A 7463-nucleotide genomic window follows, 5' to 3' on the forward strand; every position below is an offset into this window, starting at 1 on the left:
ATAAAGGTTATCATCGATGTAGGGTTTCTTAAAGTCATCATCTTCCTTTATGAGAGTGAATGGTAACTTAATTGTTTTTATGATTTCTTCTTGTTCTAGTTCCCTAATGCATTCATCAATGATATCTAAGGCATAACACACGTCTCCCATCATAGGTGCCATAAGAAATTTTGAAAGTATAAATTCTATTTTCTCGTCACCTATCTCAAAGGTCAACTTTCCTCTCTTGACATCTATTATGGCTCCAGCAGATGATAAGAACGGTCTACCTAGAAGGATTGGTATATCATTGTCCTCTTTGATGTCCATGACAACAAAATCAGTAGGGATAATAACTGACCTATCCTAACAGGGACATCTTCTAAAATTCCTATCGGATACTTAATAGATCTATCGGATAACTGAAGTGACATCTTAGTGGGTTGTAATTCTCCTAAGTTTGACCTCTCACAAACTGCTAAAGGCATTAAGCTCACACTAGCTTCTAAGTCTAGAAAAGCTTTTTCGATGACATGACTTCCCAAAAGACAAGGAATGGAGAAATTTCCAGGATCTTTATCTTTCTTTTCTAATTTATTCTCTGAAATAGAATTGCATTCCAAGGGCTTCGGATCGTCAAGTCTACGTTTGTTAGTAAGGATGTCTTTGAGAAACTTGGCATAAGAAGGTATCTGGGTGATGGCTTCTGTGAAAGGGATTTCTACATGAAGTTTTTCTATAAATAAATTTTTGATATTGGTTATTGATCTGGGTTTGTTTGAGTCTTTGCGGATATGGTATAGGTGGTTTATATGGCGGGGGTGGTACATAAGTTTTATCTTTAGGTTTTTCTCCTTTTTCTTGACTTTCCTAGTTTCTAGATTCCTCTGGTTCTTTTACTTCGTCTGTGGGTTCGGTATATTCCTTAGAAGTTTCGGGTTCACTCAATCTTGTGTTTGGTGGCTCATCATAAGCGTTCCCACTTCGTAGGGTAATGACATTGGCTTGCCCTCTCGGATTATGTTGAGGTTGTCCAGGGAACTGTCCTCCAGGTGTGGTTTGGGGGGATTGGTTTAAAGCTACCTGAGAGATCTGGGTTTCAAGCATCTTGGTATGGGTAATTATTTGGTCAACCTTGGTTCCTAACTGGGTAATTAGTTCATTAACGTGAATGTTTTGGTTCATGAACTCTTTATTTTGTTGGGTTTGAGCAGTGATAAAATTTTCCATAATTTTCTCAGGGCTCGGCTTTGGTGGCACAGGTTGCATAGGTTGATTTGATCTTGGGGCTTGGAAACCAGTTTGTCTCGGAGGTGCATTATTTTGAATAGGGTTATTGTTTTTATAGGAGAAGTTTGGGTGATTCCTCCATCCAGGGTTATAGGTATTTGAATATGGGTTCCCTTGGGTGTAGTTCACTTGCTCAGAGTGGGTTTCATTTAATAGACTGCATTCTGCAGATTGGTGTCCTTTGGTTCCACATATCTCACAATCCGACAAAACTGCGGCTACAGTATTCGGGTTTATGCACATATGCTCGACCTTGAGGGCTAATGCGTCCATTTTAGCTTGCATCATGTCTATAGAGCTTAGTTCATGCGCTCCTCCTTGGGCTTCCTTTTCTCAACTGTCGCTTGTTCGACTCCCCATGATTGATGGTTTTGAGCCATATCTTCGATGAGGGAACTAGCTTCAGGATAAGGTTTGTTCATCAGAGCACCACCTGCGGCAGCGTCGATGGTCATCTTAGTGTTATAATGAAGTCCATTATAGAAGGTTTGAATGATTAACCAATTTTCTAAACCATGATGTGGGCATGCTCTTAACAACTCTTTATATCTCTCCCAAGCTTCGAACAACGATTCTCCTTGGTTCTGGGTAAATCTAGTTATATGGTTTCGAAGAACGGAGGTCTTACTCGGGGGAAAGTATCTAGCAAGGAAAACTCTTCTAAGGTTATCCCAAGTCGTAATGGAATTGGGTGGAAGGGAATCTAACCATGATAGGGCTTTATCTCTGAGGGAAAAAGGGAATAGTCTTAAACGGATTGCCTCAGGAGAAGCTCCATTGGTTTTAAAAGTGTCTGCTAATTGGAGAAAGATTTTTAAATGTTGGTTTGGGTTCTCGGTACCGAGCCCTGCGAATTGTCTATGTTGCACTAGTTGCAACAGGGATGGTTTAAGTTCGAAATTATTAGCTGGGATGGTTCGGTTTACTATACTAGAACTAGGTTCTTCGTTGGATGGTTGAGCGAAATCCTTAAGAGGTCTTTGGTTTTGATCTTCGGCCATAGCTCTCCTAATTCTATGAAAGAATAAACGTGCGCGAGCGTAACGTTCAGGTTCTGCCAGAGGGTATACTAAACTTAAACTTCCGGTGCTGCGAGTTCTTCGCATTGACCGGCGCGTAATAACCTAAGTCTAAACGATATAACAACAGGGACATGAAATTTGACGAAATTGGTCCCCGGCAACGGCGCCAAAAACTTGATGCGTGCTTTTCGCAAGTATACGAACGCGTCAGAGTAATATAAAAGATTGTTGAATCCACAAAGACCAAGTGTCAATCTATCGTTATCTATTGTTATGGTGTTTATCTTAGGTAATCAAAATAGGGGTTTTTTAGAGTGTGCAATGAAAAATAAAGTATTAAATAAAGTTCAATTGATAAAGACAGGCTCGAATGTAATTCACATAATCAATTAATAATCCAAGTACTTTCTAATAGAACTACTTATGGGCAGTGTTTCCTACTTCGAAAAGAACTAATTTAACAGGAACTGTCGCTTTCGCGTATTCAAAACCGAGTTGTACTCCCTAATCAAACCCTCTTATTGTCACTTATAAAAAGGCGCGCATTGCGTTAGAGTAGTAAACCTATTTTTAAGAAATATAGTATCTTGACTAAGTTGAAAAGTATTTTAACCTAGATTTCTTAACCAAAAGAGGTTCTCATGAACCAGACTCTAAACTTATAAACGTGTCCGAAATTAATTTTAAAATCTCTTTTCTTCTTAAGTTAAAAACTCCTAATGAACTAAACAAAGCACTTTCGCTGTTTTTGAAATAGTTAAAAACAACTAAGTTTAAAAAGACGTTGGACGGCTTTCGATCTTACCCAACGGAAATTAAGTGCGGGAAAACTTAGGTTGAAAGTCAAAATATCCCTTAAGTGTTTCTACGAACAATTGGACGGATTATCGGTTTAATTACGATCCTTACATTCTAAACTTATAGATTTAGTTAGACATGGTAAAGTAAAGGTGCATTTAATTTAAATAAAAGTAGTGCGAGTGCGGAAAGTAAATAAAAGTAGTGCGAGTGCGGAAAGTAAATAAAAGTAGTGCGAGTGCGGGAAATAAATAAAGTAAAGCGAGTGCGGGAAATAAATAAAGTAAAGCGAGTGCGAGAAATAAATAAAGTAAAGCGAGTGCGGGAAATAAATAAAGTAAAGACAGTGCGGGAAAATAAAATAGATAAAGGCAAGCAATAAAAACCTGCTCCAATCGGAGGGTTGAATAAAATGCAAAGCGGAAATGAAAATGGCGGCAGGATTAACTTCCTTCCAAAGTGCTCCAAACTCGATTACAGACTCAATCACATACTTGATTACACAATTGTCGTAATACCCCAATGCGAAGTGATTACCATTTTAAAATACTGAATATATGCCTAAGTGAAACAAAGTTTGCTCTGAGTTTGCCTCTGCTCTAAGTTTGGATGCTTAAACAAGTGAATTCGAGTCTCTATTTATAGGAAAGTAAAATGATGGAAATGACAAGGATGCCCTTCAACTTGAAAATGGGAGGGAAAACTTTTCCTCTTGTGGCGCCCGCCACAAGGCAAATCTGAGGCGCCTTAGTGGAAGTAGTGGGGAACGTGGCAAAATAGGGAAGTTGAGCTAGGACACGTCATGGCAGGGTCTATGGCGCCAGCCACAGTGGGAGCCACAAGTACAAAATGCTGAATTTTATGGTTTTTAGCTCTTTTTCACTCCTTTTCTCGATCGGGGCTCCGATTAAAGTAAAAACCTGAAAACAAAGAGAAACATAGTAATAACACAACAAAATGACAATAAAACTACTAAAATGCATGCGAAATCGGAGTCGAAAATACGGTGAATTTCAGTGTCATCAATAGCAGACCATTTCAATGCTCTTGGTTGTTCCTAATTGATGCTAAGAACCAAAACTAAGTGGTTGGTTAAGGAAACTAGCTCATAATGTACCATTTCATGTCTCCTCAAAGTCGGTTTCGAGCATGCTCCAAGTCACGTGTGTTTTCTGAGCAAACTACCCCTTTTCTCCCTCTAAACCACTTCATCACCTTCCCTATAAATAGGGTAAGGTGTTCCACTTCAGAACCAAGCTTTTCGAGTCAAAGAAGCCATGTTGCATACTTGAGTTGAACCATCCAAAAGAGAGATTTCATTTTCGAGTTTCAAAGCTTTTTCAGTTTAAACCAACCACCCAGAAACCTTCCCTAAGCATCACTGAAACTTTTCCAAATCCTAACACAACTTCCCTGACCCTCACCTGAGTTGAGATAAGTCATCGGAACTCCACTCTAAGATCGATTACGATCAAGTAGTTCCACTCACCCCCATCCCTGAAACAAGTTACCATTCAACTTTAAATGTTCTTTTGATTATTAACCCTAAGTTTCCCGCTTTGATTACTCCATATTTAGAATTTAATTTATAGATTAGGTTAACTTGTTCATTTGAGATTTTTGAAAATACTCCACACTTAGAGCCAATCAATGGCTCCTAAGTGTGGAGGTTGGTTCGAATATTTGTTTGCAAGCTATTCCCATGATCAAATCCAATGAAAAACCTTATACCGGTCTTAGATATTTGGTTGATTGATATCTCTCACCCTTATACCGGTCTTAGATATTCATTCTTCCTGAGTTTGTTACCCTTATACCGGTAACACCTCATTTCTTTGTTGCTTCCCCAGGAGAGTCATTTTGTTAGACCTTCTCCAGTGGAGTTTCCTGTTGTGATTTTGCTCCCTTTTGCTGTATTGGCGTTTTCCCCAATATATGCAGTTTTCCCCGGCAGGGAGTTTCTGTGTGAATCTTTTCCACAGTCCGAGTCCGGATTTTCATCCGAAGTATCCTTCGTGGATAGTTTGAGTCAGCTTGGGTCTTTCCAATGGGTGTGTCTTCCTGTGGAATTCGTTTGTCCCCAGTTTGAGTCCTTCTTTCCCCATTGAGATCTCCAGTCCAGTCGTGTCTTGTTCACGCCGTGTCCGTTTGACCGTAATTCAGAGTCGTGTCCTGCTCACGCATTCTTTTTCTTTTTCCCCATGAGAGTCTTGTTAGAGTCTATGTTCCTGGTGAGTGTATTACTCCGATGGATCGTCTTTTCTTTGTGGACCAGTATTCCCCACAGAGTTTGTTTCTTTTGCATGCATACATTTGCATCATGAGGTCTCTTAGGGACCAAAATTTGTCTCATTACTGTTATTTAAGCCCATTCTGCCGCGTCGAGATGAAGATTTTAACCTTCACTTCTCCGGCTAGAATGACCTTAAATAGGGGCATCTGTAAGACCCCAATTTTGCCCCTAAGATCCCTCATGGCATCATATCATATCATCACATTGCCTCAAGGATCATTGTGCACTTTGCCTCCTTCCCTATGGGTGGTTTATCTTTTTGAGTGATCCTTGATCACCAAGCATGTTTTGCATTTGTATATCATTGCTTTCCTTTTATCACTAACCAAAAGTACAAAAATATGTCATCTAACCTTTGTCTTGTAGATGAAGCAATCACAGGTCAAGACAGTTAAAGACATTCATTGAGCAATAGATGGTGGTCATTCTTGAGATTTGGACCCCCACAATCATTCACAAGAGTTCATATGAGCTATGATGTCATTTTGAAGCAAACTCCCAAGTGGTAGAGGCTTGAATCTCATTAGAACATTTCCCAGTCAACTGAAGGCCTAGAAAGTCAACTGCAAAGTCAACTGTGGATTTGGAGGTGGGAAGTGCTTAGAAATACTTCATTCATGTTCAAACAAGTCTCATTTGACATTTCAAACATCAACATTGAAGAATTTAAAGTCAGGTCAAAACTTTCCAAAAATAGAAAGTGACCTACAATTTGAATTTGCCAAAAATGGAAAGGTTTTAACCCAAACTTGAAAACTATTGTGCAAACATTTTGACATGATTTCAAACTAGAAACCTAGGCCTTAAGCCTTTGATTTTCAAACTTCATTTTCATAATACTTCTTTTGAATTGAATTCTAATCACACTTTGACCATTTTTTGTGAATAAATTCTAATTGGTTAATTTCACTCATTCAATGATTTTGTGGCTTTGTCCATTCTTGATAAGTTTTCATACATTAGCCATAGATCTCAATTATCTTAGTGGTTGATGTTAATCTCACCTTTTGTCCTTAGTGATTGAATTATAAGACTTCCTTGCCTATTATAGGGCATGGTCCCTCACTAGCAAGTTGAAGCTTTTCTCACATGGTGGACTTGTGGTTGTATAGGTTGAGTTTTCTCCCATGGATAATGAAAGACCTTAGGGATTTTGTTTAAAATCAATCCACTTATGTGTTGGAAATCTTTTAGCCAAACTACGGCGTTTTGATCCTTACCTTCCATGGAAAGGTACGTAGGCAACGGGTTCATCCGTTCAAACACAAAAATAATAACTTGTACATTCTTTTCTCATCCCTTCAATCCATGTTTGCACAATAAATATTTCATAAACAAATAACATTTCATACAACAAGTGTGAAAAGGGCTCCCTAGGAGTACCTAAGACGTTTTGGGTGCCTAACACCCTCCCATTGCGTAATTAACCCCTTACCCAAATCTCTGATCTTTTCATTGGTTTTTTATGTGTAAAACTTCTTAGGCTTTTGTTCGCTTTTTAGCCATTCCTTTGGATAAATAAAAGTGCGGTGGCGACTCGATTCTTTGTATGCTTTGCTTTTGATTTAGTCAATAAATCATAAAGTGACGAATACACCGCTACAGAAAAGTGGCGACTCTGCCGGGGAAGATCTACTTATATTCCTTGGTGGTTTTGCCTACTTTTCACCCTTGTTGTATAATATTTGTTTATTTGTTATATGACATATTTTTGTACAATTTGGGATTACTGTATTGATTGTAATGATTGAATTGCTTGATATACAATTGTTGTTTGCTTGGTGATCTCTGTGAGATAAGTTCTATACCCGAACTCGAGTGCACCTTAGGATAGGAGATTGGCATAGTCTCGTCGACTTGTGTGGAGTATTCCTTAGCAAGTTGACTTGCGAGTCCATTCACTTGGTGGAGGTCATGTTGGATTAATAATGTCACACAAGTTATTTGGGGTTAGGCATTGTTCTTTCAATCATGTGCCTTAGAAGCCAAGGACCTTAGTTTACCAAGCCCATCTTGGCCTATTTTTAGGACGTAGTGCGGAGGTCGTTCAGATGTCAGATCTGATGCGATTGTTACGCGAT

At 38.9% G+C, this 7463-nt stretch overlaps 1 non-coding gene across 1 annotated transcript; it reads left to right on the plus strand.

Moving 5' to 3' along the window:
* The first annotated feature begins 1779 nt into the window (after positions 1 to 1779).
* On the plus strand, positions 1780 to 1886 carry LOC127132958 (small nucleolar RNA R71). The gene has a single exon (XR_007806960.1). It is a non-coding gene; the product is annotated as a small nucleolar RNA R71 (small nucleolar RNA).
* The last annotated feature ends 5577 nt before the right edge of the window (positions 1887 to 7463 follow it).

The sequence above is a fragment of the Lathyrus oleraceus genome, chromosome 3 (assembly GCF_024323335.1).
Source record: "Lathyrus oleraceus cultivar Zhongwan6 chromosome 3, CAAS_Psat_ZW6_1.0, whole genome shotgun sequence".
NCBI lineage: Eukaryota > Viridiplantae > Streptophyta > Magnoliopsida > Fabales > Fabaceae > Lathyrus > Lathyrus oleraceus.